Genomic DNA, 13,758 nt, shown 5'->3' on the forward strand with positions numbered 1-13,758 from the left:
ATTTAAAATTTTCTAGCGCATACAGTCTGGATCTTGCCTCATCGGTCTATCGTCTATCTTGGTCTCTCTCTTAGTTTAATTTCAAACGGGGAGGTGCAAGGACCACTCGTTACAATTTTTCCGCCAGAGACCACAGATGTTCGACAATAACGAGGCCATAGCATTACCGAAAAGAGGAAAAGTTCGCCTATTATTTTTAGCTATGAAATTTAAAAAACTGCTTCGAACCGAATAAAAAAAATCGATGACCTGTCGAACGGTATAGCCTGGCGAAATTAGATGCATATGACGAACCTTCATCCTCAGTGTTTTTAATGTTCTCATTGCTGTCTTTTGAGTTGTTGAGCTTACTCGTGAAAGCAACTATACTTTCCCATAAGCGACATCTGCTGAAAGTTAACTAAACATAAATTTATAATAAATTGGCTCGATAGAACAGTTTAGTCACGAACGGTTATTGAACAACATTCAATGTGACGACATTATACGTGTGATTAGATAGAAGAAAGAATGGACATTTGTGTATCTATTATAGCTCGGTATTCCCTAACCGGACAGTTCAGAACCGCTGTCAGAATTCTGAATTGATTGCGTATCAGCGTTGAGGCAGGTAGATACCTACTATTTATAGTAGTTTACACATTGAAGTTTAAATCTATTGCCGGTCAAATGGTTTCGTAGCAAACCCAGGTGCCCGTTAACCAACGGGCGAGTAAGCGTTGTTGGTTATTATGAGTTACTGGCACTGCCGGTTCATAGTAAGACTTCTATTACTATTCATATTACAGATACGAGGCTGAAGACTTGCGAATCGACGACAGAAGTGCAAAAGACCATGAAATTACTTCAACAGACAAGAGAATGCTCAATGAAGAACAAACAGTGATTAGGATTTCAATCGAGTTGTATTTAGCAAAATTATCCTCAGTTGTTCATAGAGTTCTCCGCTAACCAACGCCACCCATAGAATCGATAGTGACAAACGTAATTTGTGTTTCTTTGTTTACTGGTAAATATGTCATCTTTATAGTTACAAGCACAATGTGATTGATATTTACTGAAAATGGCCTTAGTAACCCTAATCTGTCACCCTCCTGAAACTTTTAGGATAGAGGTTATGTACTAGACATAGAACTAGGTTAGGAACCGCACCGAAGCGGGGAGTTTTTATCGTTGCGTCGTGTGCGCCGCAACCTATTTTTAGAACATCAGTGAGCCCCTTTGCGTTGGCAACAGAGTTTGAAAACGGACAAAGGGAGAAAGCCGGCCGTACAATTCCATCTGCCCTAAGCGGAGGGCAGTTATTACTGTTATTAAGGAAACATGTTCCATTTTCTAGATCGTTCAAATTTTGATTGGTCCACTTCAACTTTGGGGTCCGATAACTGAATTTGACAAGTTTACCTATTTGAATTCTGCAACTAAAGAGAGGTAGTTTCTCAAGGAACGCGTGTAAGGACAAAATACGATTGTACGTTTTGAGGATCATGATAACGATAGTAAAGAAATAACGATTAAATGTGCGAAACTTTTCAATATATTATTTGCACGTCCTGCGATACGTCCTCATCATGAATGTTACCATTAGTTCGTTTCATGAGGTACCGCGTCGACGTGACTGCAATCTGTTCGGAGAACGAAGCTGAAGGGAAATTATGCCGCATGCTTTTACCAAGAAGTTTATCCAGCTCTCGTTCAGTTCAGCCCGTATGAAAGCCGAGCTCATACCATATGGGAAAGGGGGCCACGTCGGAGCAGCGTGAACGTACCGATCCGATGCCGAAAATATGAACGGGCACAGCGTCAAAGGCTACTACAATAGCAACTGATTTACCATTGGCAATATTACATAAATCTACATATCATGCGCTAAAAATAGCATTTCTGGATCTAGTCATATCGATCTCTGTAATTTCCATTTTTATGTGCGCAACGGAGATGGTTCATCAGTGGCTAGAGACAGTAACAAGGAACAAAAAAAAAGTTGTTGAAAATTGATATTGGGATTTAGTATATTAATTAACTAGAAAATTTTGAAATGTAACGTAAGGTCCCAGATCTAATTGATGTCCACACAGTCTCTACTGACTAGTTGCTTGACGAGATGCTTGACGTCATTGACCTTCTCCGACTGTTATAGTTTGAACTCTATATTCATTGTACAAGCTGCTTCGAATTTTTCGAAGTTTTAGTTGTCATACAATACTCAATCGGACGACGCACTCCTGGCACGAAACGAGTGATGCGTGTCGTACTGGGTCTCGAACCGGTTCCGCGACCACAGCCGCCACCGAAAATTAGCACAATTAATTATGTGACGGGTGGTTACGCACCTTTTTCACATGGCGAGAGACGGAAATCGCAATTTGTATATTCAGGATTGCAGGTGCTTTACTCCTCCTTCGCAATACAATTCTTGCAATGCGACTAGTATCGGGGTCCTTTGACTACTAAGTTTCCTTAGTGACACGCTCGCGATGTCGTAATGACAAAACCTTTGGTATTATATATGCATGTCTTTGGCTATATAAAAATAGGACGAGCGGCTGTAAAGTGCTCGTTCCTGGCTGTCAACGACAAGGCTAAGCCAATTGGCTTTATTATGGTGGAACGTGTTGGATGGTTAGCCATGGAAGCGCTGGTGAATTGACTGGCAAGTAGCCTGGGCAATGGGAGTGGTTGTTGCCGAGGTTTGACGGAAACGAGCCAGAAAAGTACATCAATATTTTGGGTTGAACCAGGTACCAAAAATACGATTTCGTCCATAAAGAATGCATTGAGTATGGTTCGACGAGTCACAGTGGTAATAGTCAATTCCTACGTTAAGTTAATTCGAGTGATTTTACAAGCTTCGTGTTCGCTTCCGAAAATACACCCAGCACGGAAAGAGCGTCAGGTGCTGTCTCCGTTCTCTGAGAGAAGGCACAATGAACAGCATCTGCACGAATTGCAGTTATTAGAGCAAGGCAAATAGAAGCATGTCCCAGATATGTTGACACGGCACTGCAGATCCGTTAATCCATACGTCAGTCATCGAAAGTACCACGCTTAGTGCGGCGGTCACGCCGCACCAGCCTACCTGTCCTCAGTCAACGGTGCTAAGAGAACGTTACTGAGAGGATCGATGACCAAAAGGTTTACACCTCAACCATGACACTGTGTTGTCAACAAGGAAACACGTTGACCTCTGACAACATGACGTGAATTTAACCTGAGGACATCTAGTCTGTTGAGCGTGGTGCAGACGATGAATGCATATGTTCATGGGAATTTCAGAGCAGGGCAACTTGCTGTAGCTGAGATGGGTGTACAATGTACACATTATATTTTTGTACATAGGGATGAGTACATTTAAATACCCATAGACACATATAGTTATCATTTGTACTATGGCAATCCCCACGCTTAACAGACGAGATATCCCCTCATCGGCACACCAGAGGCTTCGGCTTTATTCGGATGGTCGTGTTCCCATCTCGGACCGGTCCTTGTTAGTCCATCCTCTCCGTAATACGCTCCTAATATATGTATATACATATGACACTTTCACGGGCTATTAGCACTCGTTCGCTATTCTACTCCCTCTTTGCAAGACACGTTTCAGTGGAAACGGTTGGTTTACGGCACTGAAGAGAGCTCGAACATTCATTGAAAAGGCAAATTTTGATACCCGTGACTGTTTGGTATAAAAATTAATGGCAATAGTGGAAAGAGTGTTAATGCAATTTCAGGCCGACTAGATAAACTCGAAGGGTTAGTCCTTTGGGACGTTTCACTTCGTCCTGCATTATCATTCTACCTTTCTGAGTCCTTGCATCTTTAGAATTCGTATGCATGTGGCATATTTGAACGACATTTTTAAGGAAGTTAACTTACACGTGCCAATATCTGTTGGTTAACTCGCAGTTTAGCCGTAGTCTATACATATATATATATGACCGAGATAAGTTATTCGCAAAATCCTGCCACTCATAACAATATTCTGTTGTTAATATCTTTGTCGTCTGAATCAATGGAAAACAATAGGATATTGGCTGTTGTTTGTTAGCACTCGTTACCATCTTTGTGGGGTTCAATACAGAGATGGCCCTGAGTAATGCCTTGACAGCCGTATGTTGTATATATGACGAAGCAGCGATAACCTTTTCGAAATTGTTCCTCTTAATTAAGCTCTTCTTCTGCGAAATTCAGAAGCTCTGGACGTTGCGAGGGTTTCGGGGTCGAATTTTCAGACTTCTTGGTGTTATTCGACATTTCATGTTTCGTTAACTGACGCTTGTACCAGTATGTATAAATTTGAAGTAGCTAACGTCTCACCTAATCGATGCAGGTATGATCACGATGTTTTTCACAGACAACTGGCTAAAACCGACATATATTATACTGAGCTGCGGTTGTTAATAGAGTCTTTTTTCAGCGCACATCCGTGTTGAACGAATTAACCTAGCTCATGTAGAGAAAACTTGAAATCAATACAAATCTACAGAACATTGAAGAAACACTAACAGTACGTCGTACGCACAAAAGATAAGAGACACAGGAAGATTACGTTAACGAGAAATGAGGTTACAGGCGTAACATTTTTGTTAATTTTCGTATAGTATCGGAACTTTTAGATATGATCGAGAAGCACGATGTAAGGAACTCACATTTCGTCGTCAGTAGCCGACCGACAAAATATCTCAGAACATATAAACGGCACATGCTAAATGATCCGAAGCTTAGGAGAACCAATAGTAAGCAACTTACTTGTACATCATAACCGTTCTGCCTTTAAACGTCCCCGACCTTTCTATCCTATCGTTATAAATTTACAGAAAGCTATCAAGCTTTGTTTTTGAGCTGTGAGCCCATTATAAGTACACTGAACTGAGCGTAACATTGTCAGTGGTACAGCCTCTGGAATTTATGTTACTGAGTGCTCCGAATCTGTCAGCAATTAGAGACTAAATAAGAAAAAATGATAACATGGGACCAAATTCATATTTACTATATAGTTCCCGCAACCGGAATTGTTCAACGGCTCTCCACGAACACCACAATGGATAGCCAACCGCAGCATTGAAAAGATGTCACAGAATCTTCAAATCGTCGTTGTTGTCGCCGCTATCACTTGATAAAGTTGTAAATAATATCTGGCTTGACAGAGGAGCTGTTACGGAAATTACAATAGTTCCATAGAAAAATCGCTGGCTAGCAGTTATAAATTACCAGTAGAAATAATTGAAAAGCGAGAAGTGGGGGGTGACTATAATATTCAATCAAGCATTTATTCATTTGTGTCCGGCTTTTCCTAGTGTCATACGTTTGATCCTGACGGATGTTGAGAGATACTAGGAACGCTTTGAACTCAGAACCGCTCGACGGTAGCAACAAAGGCGTAATAATTAACGTTCGTCGCTTTGAGTCAGTTCTTAACAGTCATCACGGTTATTGCACACCACACAACCGGGTGCTGTTTCACGTTAACCAGACATCGGCGATATAAGTTACTCTTGCTAACTGGACGCAAATGAACTTCGCCCTCAGTTGACGGGCGCTGCCCAAGCGTGTGGCAACTTCTACCCCTTTTCATCACCTCCTTGCCTACGTCTAGCCATCCATTCCTAACGAAAAAAAAAACACTGACATATCTTGACTCTTTGGGTTAGCTGCAGCGCGACTCAATGGACGTTGGACAAACAGCAAAACGGTCGTCGACACCTATACGGAATCACCCAATGCGTTCATTCAAATGATGAATTCATTTGCTGCTGTTACTGCTTTCGCCGATGTCGCTGTGATTTACGGTTGTTACCACACGTAACACCTATTACAGGATGGAGAGGAACAGGAGAAAAGGGAATGGAAAACAAGCGAAGATTTTTCGAACACAATTAACTGGAGATAAGGCCCGTCGATACGGCTACGTACCGATTATGTATTATATAATGGAGCATTGTGGCTCTGGTGAAATCGTGGTTACGGGTTGGTCCCGTTAAGCCCTTCTGACAATTATCTTTTTTTTTTATACGATACAAAATTTTTCTCTTACAATACTGTTGACTAGGAGGCGCGAATTATTGAAGTCCATCGTTCAATCTAAACGTCTCCTTGCTGTTTGATGCTCCCGCAAAGAGTTTATAACGCGAGCATCATTAAATATAGCAAGTGCAAAGGCAGACTTTGCATGATGGTGTTATTGCATACCCGAATCATGTTGTTAACCCACTTCCCCCCAGCAATGTCCTGTTTTTGCCAGAAGTGTCTTTTTATAAAGACTTTTTTTATAATTCTATTTTGGATTGAGCCTGACAATGATCTGTAGGGTCACCAAACAGGCCCGTTGTGTCACGTGTCCATAGACGTTCAACAACAGTACTACGGATACGTATGAATATGAGGTAATGCCAATGTTCTAAACCTAGGTGGCTTATTTACGTACAAGGATAGTGTCGTCCTTGCTGTTGACCCTCAGCTCAGAGGACGTTTGGGCTCAATGTCGACTATAAGCTACAAAATAATTAAATTTGTTGATCAAGCGCGTAACGCGGAAATAAATTCACTACCTGTCGTGGGCAGTTTGTTGCTACGTCTTTCATGAATCATTGATACTGCTTACCGCCGCTGACGATACCAATTCGTTCCTCTAGACATCAATGGTTTCGATGGAACTGCGGTTTGAATTTGTCTAACATATTCGATAGGCAAGTTACATCTTCGTAAACCTATTTCGTTAACGTTCGTATGTAGGTTTATAGATGCGTGTATGTACTAATTGGTTCTGTGATTGCATCAATTCAAGGAAAACTAATGTCATAGATATATATATATATATATATATATATATCTATGACATTAGTTTGTTTTTAACATAAAGGCCGTTCTCTATTGTGAAGCTATTCCACATTTGGTGTCGCTTATAATTACGCTAAATTAAAACCCTCGTTGCATTATAATTAAATATAGAGCGTGCACCATAAAGCACCTTTATTTTATAACGTCAATATATTCTGTACCAGCACCCCGCTAGCCTCATTCAGGTTGTCTCGAAAAGCCGTAATAGCTTCAGACCAAACAATGTCAATGTGATCACATATATTCTTCGCTTAGTTGTGGTCAGGCTTAACATTTGGAAGTAACGCTTGCACGCAGCGATAGACAGCATCGAGACCTAAAAAGTAAACCGTATAGAAGCCATTCGATTTAATGCACTGTCTGGTTTCCGGGATTATAGTGGACTTAGGTAGGAAAAGCTGGGGCTGTTTAATGCCAACTCCGACTGAAACTAGTTAATCCAGTCAATCCGATACGTCTCGCAGCCTGTTGAAGACGATCATACTTCGTAGGAACTTGTGAAGAACAACAGCACATAAATGAGAGCTGGCGAATGTGCCATGTAACTATGGCCATAATAACTTCATGGTCAGCCGACATCGTCATTACTACTAGAACACTTTTAATGCTGGACGATGTTTGGAAATCGACATGTTTTAAGAGAAGTGTGCGGTGTACATGGCGGATAACGCTGGCATCGGTGATGGGCTCCATTATAGAGCTACTCTTGACGAATACAACTACGTTTCAGTCGTCCAGAACCATGATTCTCCAAACAAAGTATGGCACCATGGGGTAATTCAGCGAAAAATAAATTCGACGAACTAAGTATATTAAACAAGCTTCTGTGTACAACCTTCTAGCGTTCTTTTCACACAGTCCCCTTGGCTCTTACTGCACATGTGTGCGGCCGGCCAAGTGCTTATGTATCGCTTTTGCGGCCGCTAGCGTTCAGAAGAATCGAGTAGTTAAAGGAAATTATTTCAAAGGTCAATAGAAAGAAACTGATGCTATCACCCGGACGCGCAAAGACGATTAGAAAACAAGGAAAAGACCTAGCGCTGTAGTTGGGTCTCTGCTATCGACAAAGTCAATAGTGAAGACTTGTTTGAGAATTTGCTATTCTGCACTGGCCAAACTACTATCGAACAGTATGGTATCATAGTTATAGGAAGCATTGCAGGTAATGTGAGGTTCGTGGTATTATCTAATTAATGCAGACGCTTAGCTAATTTAGATGAGGAACGCTTTTGATTAAGTGAACAAAAGCTTACTGATGATAGTAGCAGTGACCGTCATTACGAGATTTAATTCGATCGACGTCAGTACCAGTAGCACTAGCAATACGGTGTATCTACGAAGATAGGAGTCTTGGCCCATTTATGTATCATCACTACCGGCGCGATTTGTTCTACTTATTTTTATCTGTAGCCATCTTGTGGGTGAGGCGCCCGTTTGCTTCTGAGGACTAGAAAATATTTTGCTACCAAGACAAATGTTCATTTCAAGCGGAAGCCTGTGCCGTATCCGTCTTTCCAACGACCTATATATTTATTATATGTGTATTGCAGAACCAATGATCAATTAGAAGCCCTTTAGCGAAACTTATTCGAAAGTAAATATAAATTAAAAAACATAAAAGTAACTATCGTTATCCAAAATAGTTATTACAGAGACGATTGCATTCTACAAAGCTGGTCGTATCGGAAAAGTGTGGGTTGGGGTCATACTAAAAACCGAATATACAGGGATTATACCTGTTCAGTCATTGTGCCGTCATTATTACGTGGTCCTATCTCCCAGTGATAATAATCGCTCACGTATTGATGCTTCATTTATCAAAATGAGTGGCTGTCCTTCTGGTCAGTGTTTAATAGATTTATGCTTCATCCTTTGGCCTGCTCATCCGAGATATGGCTATTTCGTGCACTGAAAGTAGGGTCTTGCAGCAGAAGTAGCTCTCACCCGTAGTCTATCCTTTTTTATCAGACGAAATTTTTAGTCAAGAGGTATTAGATAGTATCGAGGAGCGAAGTTCACTAGTTTGGCGGTATCAGTAAAAAAACAACAGTGTCCTTTGCAGCCCTCGAATTTTGCATTGCTCGTGAGGGACTCACGACGACCAACGGTTGTCTTCGGTTCAGCTTCCAAATTGACTTTATACTTAACTACCAAACATAGACTTCGGATTTGATAACTTTCCGGTCGGTCAAGAAAAAGACATCATCAATGCGAGACACACTTAGATTAAGAGAAAGGCGCATATAGAGTGAAGTAATAAGTTCTGTGTATTTTAATCTGAACATCTCATTAAGTTTTTGTTTTGTTTTCAAAAAATAACTGAGCTACTATTAGCTAAGAAGCAATTTTCGCCATTTTCTATATTGGCTTTACACTTTCGTGCTACGGGTAAAATGGTTTACTCTTAATTTACCACTCTACGTCGTTCTCCAGATCCATCAAACAGAACTTTCAGTATCCAACCCTAGTCCGCACTGAATGAACACTGAAGGTGTGCGTTGTTCCCTTATCGTTTTGTTGAAGGAAGGGAAAATCAGTGTCCTGCACACGTTCTAGTTCTACCTTTCCGAAGACACTATGGCAAGCGTTTGTCCTCTCACCGAAGTCACTGCCAATTAACATTTTTTCTCCATAAATTCTATAGTCCTTTTTGCCTCCAAAGCTCGGTTTCGTTGTTGGAATGATGCTTGCATTTTCGTGTTCGGACGGACCTATCGCTTCAACTCTACAAACTGGGGTGGGTTGAGGATTATCTTGAGTATGATGGAAATGTCTTAATATTACTCATCTAGCATACTTGAGTCGCCTAGAGAGAAACAGACAAGACTACAGATAATTGTTTACCAGGTATCGAAAGGGAGATATTAAAGGATAGCAATCCAGTGATCGTGAAGTGAGTATTAACAATGACCCAAGGTCGGATCGAGCTCTTTGAGGCTTAACTATGCAATGGACAATTTCTGAAATAGATTCAACGAGTAAAAAGTTGAACCTAAACACGATTGAAATACTTCATGTACTAATATCTATATGCGTATAAGCTATTGGTTCCTTTAAAGACTACATATGAGTATGAAAGCTTTATGTATGTTTGGCTTGCGTGAAGATTTCAAGCCTTTATTTTAGCGAGGTTTAATTGGAATAGCAGTGTTATTCAGGTTGGAACCGCATGTAGCGGAGACGAACGTTAAGGAGTCTCATTTGACCTCGGATCCTTGTTGATATTTCCAGTTAGCTCCATCATGCGATTGTTATCTTGCAACTTTTCCTGTCGTTGCTCACTGAGCAATTACTAGTAATTATCGCTTAAAAGCTTGAGTATGGTTATTGTGAAACACCTCTACGCCATTACATACACGCCAGACGTCCGATCAACCAAACAAACACAACAAATCCATGAACAAAAATAGAAGCAGCTGGACGAATGAAGAAAGCTGGTCGCGCTCTTACGGATGTACTATGTATATAAAACTAATATTATACATGCATATATATACGTTGTTGCCGATCGCGCTTGGATTTGTCATACAAAACAACATTATCTTATTATCATTGATCGTTGCTGTCGTTTTAGATTGTTGACGCAACCGATTATTAACCGATTGCACTAATACTAAAGCGGCAATCGGTCTGCTGCTATAACTGCATTAAAAATGTAAAAACAAAGAAGGAAAAAACATATATATGTAACACATATAACTGATGAGCGAGTATCGGGCAGGAAATCACGACGGAGAACGAATAACGACCAGCGAAGCAAGAGAATAGCGGAGAAAAAGGAAAGAAACGAAAGATAACAAAAAAAGAGCTTTTATGCAGCGGTAGAAGCATATATACGCCTCTTTCTCCTACAAAGCTATAGGGTGGTCGTTGTGCCGTTGGCCTGAACGCTCCTCATCGGACGATCAGAGGTATCATGTGCCTGGCTAGTCTGAATTGTTTAATTCAAAGGGAGAATATAAGCCTCTAAAGTAGCTCGCCTGCCATTGAAGGCTCTTTCGCTGAGTCTAACAAATGAAGCCCCCGTTTCGTTGATTGGCACTACTACTACTACTACTACTACTACTACTACTACTACTACTACTACTACTACTACTACTACTACTACTACTACTACTACTACTACTACTACTACTACTACTACTACTACTACTACTACTACTACTACTACTACTACTACTACTACTACTACTACTACTACTACTACTACTACTACTACTACTACTACTACTACTACTACTACTACTACTACTACTACTACTACTACTACTACTACTACTACTACTACTACTACTACTACTACTACTACTACTACTACTACTACTACTACTACTACTACTACTACTACTACTACTACTACTACTACTACTACTACTACTACTACTACTACTACTACTACTACTACTACTACTACTACTACTACTACTACTACTACTACTACTACTACTACTACTACTACTACTACTACTACTACTACTACTACTACTACTACTACTACTACTACTACTACTACTACTACTACTACTACTACTACTACTACTACTACTACTACTACTACTACTACTACTACTACTACTACTACTACTACTACTACTACTACTACTACTACTACTACTACTACTACTACTACTACTACTACTACTACTACTACTACTACTACTACTACTACTACTACTACTACTACTACTACTACTACTACTACTACTACTACTACTACTACTACTACTACTACTACTACTACTACTACTACTACTACTACTACTACTACTACTACTACTACTACTACTACTACTACTACTACTACTACTACTACTACTACTACTACTACTACTACTACTACTACTACTACTACTACTACTACTACTACTACTACTACTACTACTACTACTACTACTACTACTACTACTACTACTACTACTACTACTACTACTACTACTACTACTACTACTACTACTACTACTACTACTACTACTACTACTACTACTACTACTACTACTACTACTACTACTACTACTACTACTACTACTACTACTACTACTACTACTACTACTACTACTACTACTACTACTACTACTACTACTACTACTACTACTACTACTACTACTACTACTACTACTACTACTACTACTACTACTACTACTACTACTACTACTACTACTACTACTACTACTACTACTACTACTACTACTACTACTACTACTACTACTACTACTACTACTACTACTACTACTACTACTACTACTACTACTACTACTACTACTACTACTACTACTACTACTACTACTACTACTACTACTACTACTACTACTACTACTACTACTACTACTACTACTACTACTACTACTACTACTACTACTACTACTACTACTACTACTACTACTACTACTACTACTACTACTACTACTACTATACTACTACTACTACTACTACTACTACTACTACTACTACTACTACTACTACTACTACTACTACTACTACTACTACTACTACTACTACTACTACTACTACTACTACTACTACTACTACTACTACTACTACTACTACTACTACTACTACTACTACTACTACTACTACTACTACTATACTACTACTACTACTACTACTACTACTACTACTACTACTACTACTACTACTACTACTACTACTACTACTACTACTACTACTACTACTACTACTACTACTACTACTACTACTACTACTACTACTACTACTACTACTACTACTACTACTACTACTACTACTACTACTACTACTACTACTACTACTACTACTACTACTACTACTACTACTACTACTACTACTACTACTACTACTACTACTACTACTACTACTACTACTACTACTACTACTACTACTACTACTACTACTACTACTACTACTACTACTACTACTACTACTACTACTACTACTACTACTACTACTACTACTACTACTACTACTACTACTACTACTACTACTACTACTACTACTACTACTACTACTACTACTACTACTACTACTACTACTACTACTACTACTACTACTACTACTACTACTACTACTACTACTACTACTACTACTACTACTACTACTACTACTACTACTACTACTACTACTACTACTACTACTACTACTACTACTACTACTACTACTACTACTACTACTACTACTACTACTACTACTACTACTACTACTACTACTACTACTACTACTACTACTACTACTACTACTACTTTGTATCTGGATAGTTATTGTTTTTGCTTGTTTTTTTTCTTCCTCTATGACCCGTTTAGGCTCGTTTAAGTCGTGTAATCGTAGGTGATGATGGAAAAAAACTACCAATTAAAATACGAATAGTTTGAGCAAATGGTAGAATATGGGGGAGAATTTTTTGGGAACTTGGCATGTCTCAGGGATGACACAGGCCGAGGGGGAACAACGCGTCGTGGTATTAGAAGAATGTCGCCTTTGGTTCTTCAATGACGCGTGGCCCCGTTTGGCGTTTGTAACATTTGAATACGCGCCTGTATTTGTCATACGTATATTCTTTATATATATTGAGATATAACGGCCCTTTTTTGGCGGGCTAGACTCAAAACGAATCTATTAAATCAATGCTAACGGGGGTCAATGCACGTTGAATCAACCGATAGTAATTTCGATGTCGACCATGATCCCGGTTGTTCGAGCTTTTCGTAAAACTATAATGTTGGACAGGTCATGTAGGACTCTGAACGAATAGGAAAATTTGATAGAATAATAAGTCATCGATGGCAGTTACGAGCAGCTACAAGAATGACCTCTGCTAAAGCTGTCGTTGTTATTGATTCATAACATTCTACATAATTATAGGAGATTCAACGAAGTGAACACGGTCAAAAATTGACAGATGATGGAAGTTCGCTCGCTCGTTTTTTCAAAATTGTCACAAGTTCTGAAGTT

This window comes from Varroa destructor, unplaced genomic scaffold (assembly GCF_002443255.2).
Source record: "Varroa destructor unplaced genomic scaffold, Vdes_3.0 BEIS01000007.1, whole genome shotgun sequence".
NCBI classification, from domain to species: Eukaryota; Metazoa; Arthropoda; class Arachnida; order Mesostigmata; family Varroidae; genus Varroa; species Varroa destructor.